Below are 9,493 nucleotides of genomic sequence, written 5' to 3' on the forward strand. Positions count from 1 at the left end.
GCAATATATGACAATTGGATTAGTCAGAACTTTGCCTTCTCTGGTAGCCTGGATGATGGTGTCGAAGGCTTAATGTAGCACGTCTTGGCTCATGATGTTAGACATACTTGTTACCAGAGGCATCTTGTAAACCTGTTAGAGCTGCAGAGACCTTTACCATTTCTGCCTTTCCTAACATGCCATGTGGTTTTGCTGCTGAGGAGAATTTCAGTCGAAGGTCAAAAGTTGGAGCCAGTCTGACAGCCAAGATGGCTTGCAGATAATCCATGGTTCATCAACAGAGAGAAATACTTCCTGTTGATTAGAGCCAAAGGGCCCGATCTAAAGTTTATTGAAACCAATGGAAAAATTCCCATTGACTGCAGTTGGCTTTGGATCAGGTCCTCCAATAGGTAATCAGGGAGGGAGGGAGTAAAGTCAAGGATGCAGGTCTAATGGAATGTTAATGTAGGGAATGAAATTCAATAAATAAATGTACTCAAAGCATGATTTGCCAATAAAAAAAATATCATTAAAGGTCAGAGTCAATTGTACTTCATTGAGTTCCTCTTCGAGTCCATCCCGTATGATGGCACAGGTAGGCTGCAGATGCCGTGGTGTGGAAAAGCTCAGCTCGCTCCTTCATAACACCTTTTTAATTGCTGAGAAAGAAAGACTTCCTCATCTCCTATTTGTTAGCAACTAGGAGGACAGGCACTGCTTGAACTTCTGATACCCTAGTAACATTATGAATTTGTGCTGGCTTCCTCCCTCCTTTTGGTGTGGACAGAGTCCACCACAAGCACAATGTCATCTGTGCACCTTGTGTACAACTTCCACAGGGGCCTTAGTTTCTCTGGGTCATCTATGTCCCAGAAATGGAAAGTGACAGTTTAAGTTCCCTGAGTCACTTTGACTTTCTCAGAGTTAAACCCTTTAGTTGGGATGGTGCTGACCAACTCATTGAAGTGCAGCTCGTAGAGTGCTGTTATGTTATCAGCAGAGTTGAGCTCCAGGATCGTGATGTGAAAGCACTGGAAAGCAGACAGGCTAGAAAAGATCAGCAGCCAAGAGTCTCTTTCCCATTGCCTGAGGGAAGAGTGACAGCAGGTTGCCATTGAAAGCGGCAGAGACGGGTACTCTTCAGCACTCTGAGTTAGAGTCACAGCCACACCAGAGTCAGACTTCCAGTGGGCAGGCAATTGGCAAAGGCCAAGGCAGCTCGTGCCTCCTGGCACCAGTGTCCCCATGTCCAAATGCTCCTGACCCCAGCACAGGAGAAATCGCAGCACTGACTCCTCCACATCTCTGCAACTCCTCAGTGCAACACTCCACACAGATATAGGCATATTTCAGAAATAATCTGAAGTAATATTGATAAATGAGGCTACTGTCTGTTTCCAACTCTTTCTTGGAGATTAATAAACGGGTTAATAATTCTCTGCCAGTGCTATTACCACAAGGCCAAGTCACTTGTTTTCTTTGAATCTCAGTTCAAATTTCACTGAACTATCAACAGGAATGAGAAAGTAGTATGAGTAATCCTGATCTGGACCTTCACTCATAACTTGAACCAAACCTTTTTTGAACTGCTAAAAAGTTCACTCAATAACAATGAGAAAAAAAAAGTTTAATATTAACTAATAATTATTAATTATTATTATTATTCATAACTTTTACCTTCAAGGATCCACCCCAGACCAAAGCTGAAATGCCAGAATGCATAAGAAAGCCTAGTCTCGTGAGAGTTCCAGACCAGATTTACAAGCCCACAACCCTGATTCAAAGTCCACTGACATCAATGAGTCTCTTTCCATTGACTCCAAAGGTCTTTGGATCAAGGCCTTTGGTAAATATCCAGACTTTTGGGTGATTATCTAGAACTTTGGAGGTTGGACTATCAGTAATCTTCACTCACAGGTGACTGTAAAATGGCTTGGTAAAAGTGCATTAAATGTATGGCTGGTGAAGTTATGCAAAAAAGAATTTTGTGAGTGTAGGAAAAAGATGTCTACACTTCGATGCTCATAAATGAGAGATTAATGAAATTGACCAGAGAGCATGTTTTTTAGTCCTGGCCCTCTCAAGCATAGAATGCCTATTGTTCAGCAGACCAGCAACCACTAGAGAGCATGATGAAACCACTGAGCTCCTTTTTCATGCGTGATCAAAATCAGAACTTGAACCTAAGTTTCCTGAAGTGGAAGACTAGTGCACTACGTACCTTTACTATCAAGCCCAACGTGTGCAGAGAACTAAAAGCCAACAAAAGTGCGAATCTTCAAAGGAAATGGGTGTATTAAATGAATGGGTATATTAAATGGTATGGGTGTATTAAATGAAAGAAAATATGTCTCTCTCTTATCTCTATTTGTTCTTTTATATGACAACGTACAAAGATCCACATTATACATATGCATATATGCAGTTGGAGAAGAGACTTCAATACAGGATACATATAAATATTTATGCTGTGTTAGTAAACCTCTGAATATTACTGCTTTATGGTTATTTGTGTTGTGTAAAGCAAACTACAGTACAATAAAAAGAGGAGGGGGAATATAAACAGAGGAAGAGAGACACATTTAGTACTGCATGCATATGAATGGTGACAAGTTGAAGGAGTGGACCACAGGATCTGGTCCAAGAGGTGAATATAGCTGAACCACTTGGTAATAGTAGCATCTCAATTGTCCAATGGCCCCACGGGTTGTTTAACAGGCTTCCTGCATCTGATGTACTTAAAAATTTTTTGCTGTTACTTTTTCAGTCTTTAGCTAGCTGTTCTTCAAATTCTTTTTTGGGCTTCCTAATTATAGTTTTACACTTTACTTGCCAGAGTTTATGCTCCTTTCTATTTTCTGCAATAGGATTTAACTTCCAGTTTTTGCCTCTCACTGCTTCTTTTACTTTGTTGTTTAGCCACGGTGACAGTTTTTTGGTCCTCTTACTATGTTTTTTAATTTGGGGTATACATTTAAATTGAGCCTCTGTTATGGTGTCTTTTAAAATTTCCATGCAGCTTGCAGGAATTTCACTTTTGGCACTGTACCTTTTAATTACTGTTTAACTAACTTCCTCATTTTTGTGTAGTTCCCTTTCCCAAAATCAAATGCTACAGTCATGGGCTGAGGAGCACTCAAGGACAATAAGGCCATTGTGGAGAAACTAAATGATTTCTTTGCATTGGTCTTAATGGCTGAGGATGTGAAGGAGATTCCCAAACCTAAGCCATTCTTTTTAGGTGGCAAATCTGAGGAACTGTCCCAAATTGAGGTGTCATTAGAGGAGGTTTTGGAACAAATTGATAAACTAAACAGTAATAAGTCACCAGGACCAGATGGTATTCACCCAAGAGTTCTGAAGGAACTCCAATGTGAAATTGCAGAACTACTAATTGTGGTATGTAACCTATCATTTAAATCAGCTTCTGTACCAGAAAGCTTTTGAAAACGTCCCTCACCAAAGGCTCTTAAGCAAAGTAAGCTGTCGGAGAAAAACTGAGTTCTCACTCTTTTGTTTGGGTACAGCAAGTCAGAAGCTTTATTCACTCTCACAATTGTGCAGAGGGAGAGAGCCAAGCAGGTCTCTCTCACTGATACCTAATTACAACAAGCATTTATACCTTTCAATAATGAGGGACAGCTGCATTTTGTTATACATAAGCCATCTTGATATCTTATTTCTTAATTGTTTTGACTCTTGCCAACATACAATATTTCCTATACCTTATCTACACAAGGTCTTCTACACCTTATCTATACAAGGTCACAATAACTTCTCACACAGTACTTTCTCACCCGCCTCACACAATCCTCGCTTCTACAAATCTCGCGTTATCAGGGCTACAGTTAGCCTGACTCTTGCTAACAAACTGTCATGCATTGCAGTTCTTTTCTGACAGTTCTTTTTCTGCTTCCACAACCCCCCCTTTTGTACTTCTAGTACAACAAACATTCTCAAACCTCTATTTGCATCAAGTCCTGGACTTCAGATTCTATATCAGATGTTTCAGTTTTAGCGGTTCTGATTGGATGTAATGACAATGCATGATTAGCATGAACATGAAAGGTATTACTATTATTACGTCTTTTACAACAACAATAACATAATCCTAAACTAACTAATAACAATACAAGCAATAACATTCCCATAGCAAAACTATAATGGGGTTGTTGTACAGCCTTAGTCACAAAGCACAATACATCATACTTAGTACATAAAGTGGATACTCTATAAGCTGTCTGAAAAGCATACTTTTCAACTTGATATATATTTTAAAGCATGTGAATTTGCCCTTGTACTTCAGAGATTTTCTGAATCTCTGGTAACAGTGAAAACAAATTCTGAAATCTATCAGGTACTAAACTAGTCCAATTAAAGGGTATCTGGAACCTAAGGGCTACTTGGAAAGCTCTATCTGCAGGCCAGTAAATAATATGATTGCCTGCAGTGGTAGTGAGATTAAAATGTATGTCTTGTAATGTGGTGTCATTAACATACACACAGCTATCGTTAGCTTGAAAAAGTAAGTGTCCTGTCAGGGTAGTTCCTTGTCCCCTACCCTCCCAGCAAACGTAGTCATGAAGAGTAACAACTGCTCCTGGCTTCAGTTTACGGATACACTGAAGCTGTGGGGGTTCTAACGGCCAAAATGTCCATTGACTTCCTAACCCCATCCAAATGTCAGATGTAATCCCAGGAGCACTGACTAAAAATCGATTGGGCATACCAGGTGGTCTAATTTCCCAGATGTCTCGGTGAATTACCCAATCCCACATGCATCCTCCCCATGGACCCGGCAGGATTCGGTATGTGGGAGCCCACACCCCCTTTACCGGTCCATATGCTTGGAAGGAGCACTGAGAACGTCCGCACTTCCACCCAGAAAGTCTCCAAGTATGTCTCCATGGCCACAGATCAGATGGTACTCCTGATGTGTCTGTAAGGGCAGTGGGCCAAGCCTGATGTTCTAGATCATTCCGAATGGCCATCAGCTGGTCATTCAGGAAATCCTGAATCTCTGAACATGCTAGATCCCACTGCAATGCCTTCCCAGCCTCAGTGATATTCAATACCATCTCTGTCAGCAACTTCTGGGTCATTGAACTAAGGGCGGAGATAACATGTAACTCACCAACTCCAGCCTGTACCTGGGTTAGTTGTGCTCCAGAAACAAGGCCAATGGCCTTCTCTAGTTGCCCCAATTTCTCATCATGTTCTTGGTTCTTAAAAATATTCCAAACTCCTGCTGCACTATTGGCCCCATCCCACAGGGATCCGGTCAAGTCTCTCTTCTTTCTAGAGGAAATAACCAAAGCCCTCTGTTGTGCTAATCTAATGGCAGCCCCCTGTGAGCAATTTGGGTATTCGTTTAATTGTTCACTAATTGGGTGACCAAATAACAATAAGGGCCTCTCTCATTTAACACAGTACAAGTTCCAGGAACAACCATCATATCTACTTCACTATAGAACCCATCAATTGCAATTATTAATTCTTGGGGTTCGCTGGTAGTGATATCATGTATTTCTATCTCTACTGATCCATTTGTTTTCCATTCAATTGTTTGCTCATATACATTATCCTGAACTTTAAAGAATAATTTCTCTGAACAAAATTTCAGTAAATCACTAAGATGTGAAAGCCTTGGCCACTGGGTTTCATTGGAATATACAGTACGGTTTGTATCTGGGTAAGTTACAGTGGTGGTGGCAGGGGTCAAGGGACTAGTGGGTGTAGTCCTAGTGGTGGCAAGGCGGTTTTGATATTCATCTTCTGAAAGCCAATTAGGAAGGGCAGTGCACCCTGAAGGTACCTGTCCATAAGCACAAAGTCCTGATCCTGGAAAGAATCCACCCCACCACTGGACCCCGCATTCCCAGGAACGGTCCCCACAGTTCCCTCCTTGCCAATAAACGATGCTCCGTCTTCTCCACCAGGGCCAGTTCTTAATGTCTTTTGTAGTCAGGAATTCCTGGACTTTGGTGGTTTCAGCAGAGCGAGTGTTTCTTCTTTTCTTCAAAAGCAGTTGTGATTCACCATAGTGCAGGGGAGAGGTTACTAGCACTTCACCCTGTACTGGTGTGATTCCTGTAAAAGAATTCAAAGGCATTGTAGATCTGTCAGTGGACAAAGGAGAGGTTACTAGCACTTCACCTTGTCCTCCTTCCCTGCTGTCCAGGAGGCACAGCAGAGCTAGCAGGAGAAATAGGCTGATCAGCAGCTGGAGAATCCTCTCCAGGTGGAGGGGTCTTTTTGCAGTAAGAAGCATGGTTCCAGGTGGGCAGTCCTTGGCACTTTACAGCGGTGTTGGTGGTTAACAGGACTTGGAAAGGGCCTTTCCAGCATGGAGCCAAAGCAGTCTTTCGTTGATGGACTTTACATAGACTCAGTCTCCTTGTTTCAATGAATGGCAGGGCTGCTAGGGTCTTTGGGTAGCACTTCTTTTATCTGTGAGAAAAGAAACCTAACACATTTCATTAATGCCTGGCAGTGTTTTGCAGATATCATAGTTGTTGGGCACATTCAGGCCCCCCCTTTTCTTGGCTGTCAGCCAAGTCTTAGCTGTGGGTAGTATCCTTGGATGGGGCCAACGTCTTATCTTTGGACTGAGCTTGCTAGCTATTTTTTTCCTCAGTTAACTCATTCTGTTCTTTTTTTTTTCTCCCCTTCTTGGCTTCTTTTAACCTACAAAGGAAACTTCCACTCTTCACTCATACACCTTTTCCCAACAATGAACACATACACATTGCCATTATACAGTACATTAGTCTTATTATTCAATGTATGCCATGTACACCCTTCCAGTAAAATAACTTTATTACAGAGCTTTGGAGCAACAAACCAGGACAAGCACACCCACTTTTGAGGAGTTCACTCGGTACAACCTCAGGTGTCCAATAGCTTTCCTCCCTCCCCAGCCCTCTGGCTAGAAATCTGAGGTAGCCAGAAGGATCCCATGGGCAATATGGGGAGTGGGTTAACCTTCCATGTCCTTGCTTCCAAAGACTGTTGGTATGCAAATTTTAACAACAATTTTTTTCAATTAAAAATCTGGCCAATGAAGTTTCTTTTTCTTACTTAAGCAAATGTATTAGACTTTAGTATATCACATTTTCCTGATTTATCCAAACACTTTTTGTATTCCAAGTTGAATAAAATAAGTATCTGCTTTTTGATTTAACCCTTCTATTTAATTTTGAACTAGACTGTCTTATGAAATTATTAAACCCAACAATTCTGGCCACAAGACAAACACCACAAGACAGGACAAAGAACACAAAAATAATTCCTATTGTACCAGTAAATGCATGGTACATTGAATGCTGTTCAGCTGGCATCCGTTTTCTCTGATGATCTGAAAGACAAAAGAACAGAGGTCTACCCCTTCTGGGTAGTCAGTCATTGCTTAAAATATTTCCTTTATATACACATACTCTTGTTGATTTTAGACAAAACAGAGGAATTACCCCATATTTCCTTGTATTTGTTTCATAGGCAGCCCAGGTTTCAGTGGCTTCTACCTTATTAGTTAGAAAATTGCATTAATACAGATGCTTTCTGGCTTGCTTCCAGATCCAAAGCTATCCACAGCTTAAAGATTCTTACTTTAAAAGGGACACAATTAACTTTCCCAGACTTTTGATTGCCTTTTACTTCTAGCTCCTGCTTTCAAACACCCAGTGATCTGAAAAAGACAACACAACCTATACTGGTAGGTTTGCATTTCTTTTACCTCTGCTACAATATACACTGCACATGTTCTGGGGAAAATGCACATCCTCTCCACAATTCAATTTCCATAACACTAGCCACATCAATTTCTACACAAGGTGTAACTGTTTCTTTTGTGCTTACAAAATCTCCATGCACCCCTAGTAAAGTGACAGCTCGACCACACAGAGCCAGGGGCACTGTCCTTCTCTATCTTTTTACCAGATTTTTTATCTGCTATTTTGTTACCCAAAAACAAATTCAAATCTTTTATTCTCCTGGCTTTGACTACCCTGCTGCAGCCACAACCTTTGGTCTTTAGTTAAAACATTTTAAATCTTGTAAAGCATTAAGTCACCTTAAGGATTAAATGCTAAACACCATATTAAACAACACTAGTTTCCTGTGTCTGGCAAAAGTATTCTCAGTTTTGCAACGTTAAAACAATACCAATTCATCTCAAACTTATAAAACACAGATTGTACACAGCAGGAGTGTTCTTCAGCAAATTAGACTAACGTATTCATAGTCGAATAATTCCACTTAAATAACCTCTTGCCTGAATTACTTACAGACATTCCTACCAAGTTTCACTGCTTGATTCCCTCTAGCAACTACAGAGTTAACTTTTCACTCTCTTTTCTTAAATCACTTGCTTGTCTCCCAAAACGACACCCAACTCAACTCAGATTTTACCATTCCAATTATTATCCTGGGGATTTGAAATCCCCATGCTTATAATTACTTACTCCTTTCCTTCCACTATGCCCTCAAAGTTTCCAACCTGTTTTCCAATCTCTCTATCTATTGCCTGCCCGCTTGGGCCCAATCCTGCTTTTCTCGCTGAACCGTCCCTTCCATGGGCACCGGCTTTTTCACTACCAATTTAGATAGGAGGGTGGGCTTCTCAACTAGCCCCCACCCTTCCTGGTCTCTTCTCTTAAACATTCTTACTCACAAGGCTACCCGAGTCCTCCCTCGTGAGGCTTGCCACTTGGGCAAAACGCATGACCCATTGGCGTTTAACTATTCAATTTTCTCTTGTGGCAAACACACTGCTGTTACAGCATATGCAAACACAAATGGTTAAATTCTGACAAGTCCCTGAAGGACCGGTACTAGCTTAGCCAGTGCTTCCTTTTCTGCCTGGAAGTCCTGTCTCAAGGCTTGCAACTTGCCCTGGGCATAGGTTTGAGTTGCTGCCTGGTTCATGATCTATGCTCTTAATTGCTCAATTCTAGTTATCAAGTACACAACTCTTCCTATTACTCCAACTTCTCTATTGCCCAGTCCTGCTACGACTGGGGTAGATCCACCTGACACCCTTCCCGGTCAACCGGGGTGGAGAGAGGAATGCTAAATCCCTCTCCGGTTCTCAGATTTACTGCGGCTGAGAGTAGGCACACTTTCATACTCACACACGTATGTCCAGACTGGCCACGTCTGTGTATAACGTTGAGAGAAGGTGCTGTGCAATCTCCAACTTGCTTCCTCTCTTGGGAGGGCAGTTCTTTTACACCCTGAAGTCTCCTGGGGCGTCTTTTCAGTGATTCCAGTCCAGGCCGGCTGCCTGTGGCTTCTTCAGCGTCCCCAAACCACGCCGGCTCCAGGGTCGCAAAGGCAGACTGTTGGATCTCACTAGACAGTTAAGCTTTGCAAATGTAATCTCAGCACTGTAACTTGTATTGCCTTTGGTTTGACTATGTCTATATTTTTTCACAGCCAGCTGGGGCCGAAAGTAGTTTTTCTTTGTACTTAGCCTGGTCTGCATTGATTCTTGACCTTGAACGCAGATTAA

At 41.7% G+C, this 9,493-nt stretch overlaps 1 pseudogene; it reads right to left on the bottom strand.

Moving 5' to 3' along the window:
- Positions 1-417: 417 nt before the first annotated feature.
- LOC135873260 (ADP-ribosylation factor-like protein 4A) lies at positions 418-1,229 on the bottom strand (annotated as a pseudogene).
- Between the last annotated feature and the right edge of the window lie 8,264 nt (positions 1,230-9,493).

This window comes from Emys orbicularis, chromosome 2 (genome assembly GCF_028017835.1).
Source record: "Emys orbicularis isolate rEmyOrb1 chromosome 2, rEmyOrb1.hap1, whole genome shotgun sequence".
Lineage (NCBI taxonomy): Eukaryota > Metazoa > Chordata > Testudines > Emydidae > Emys > Emys orbicularis.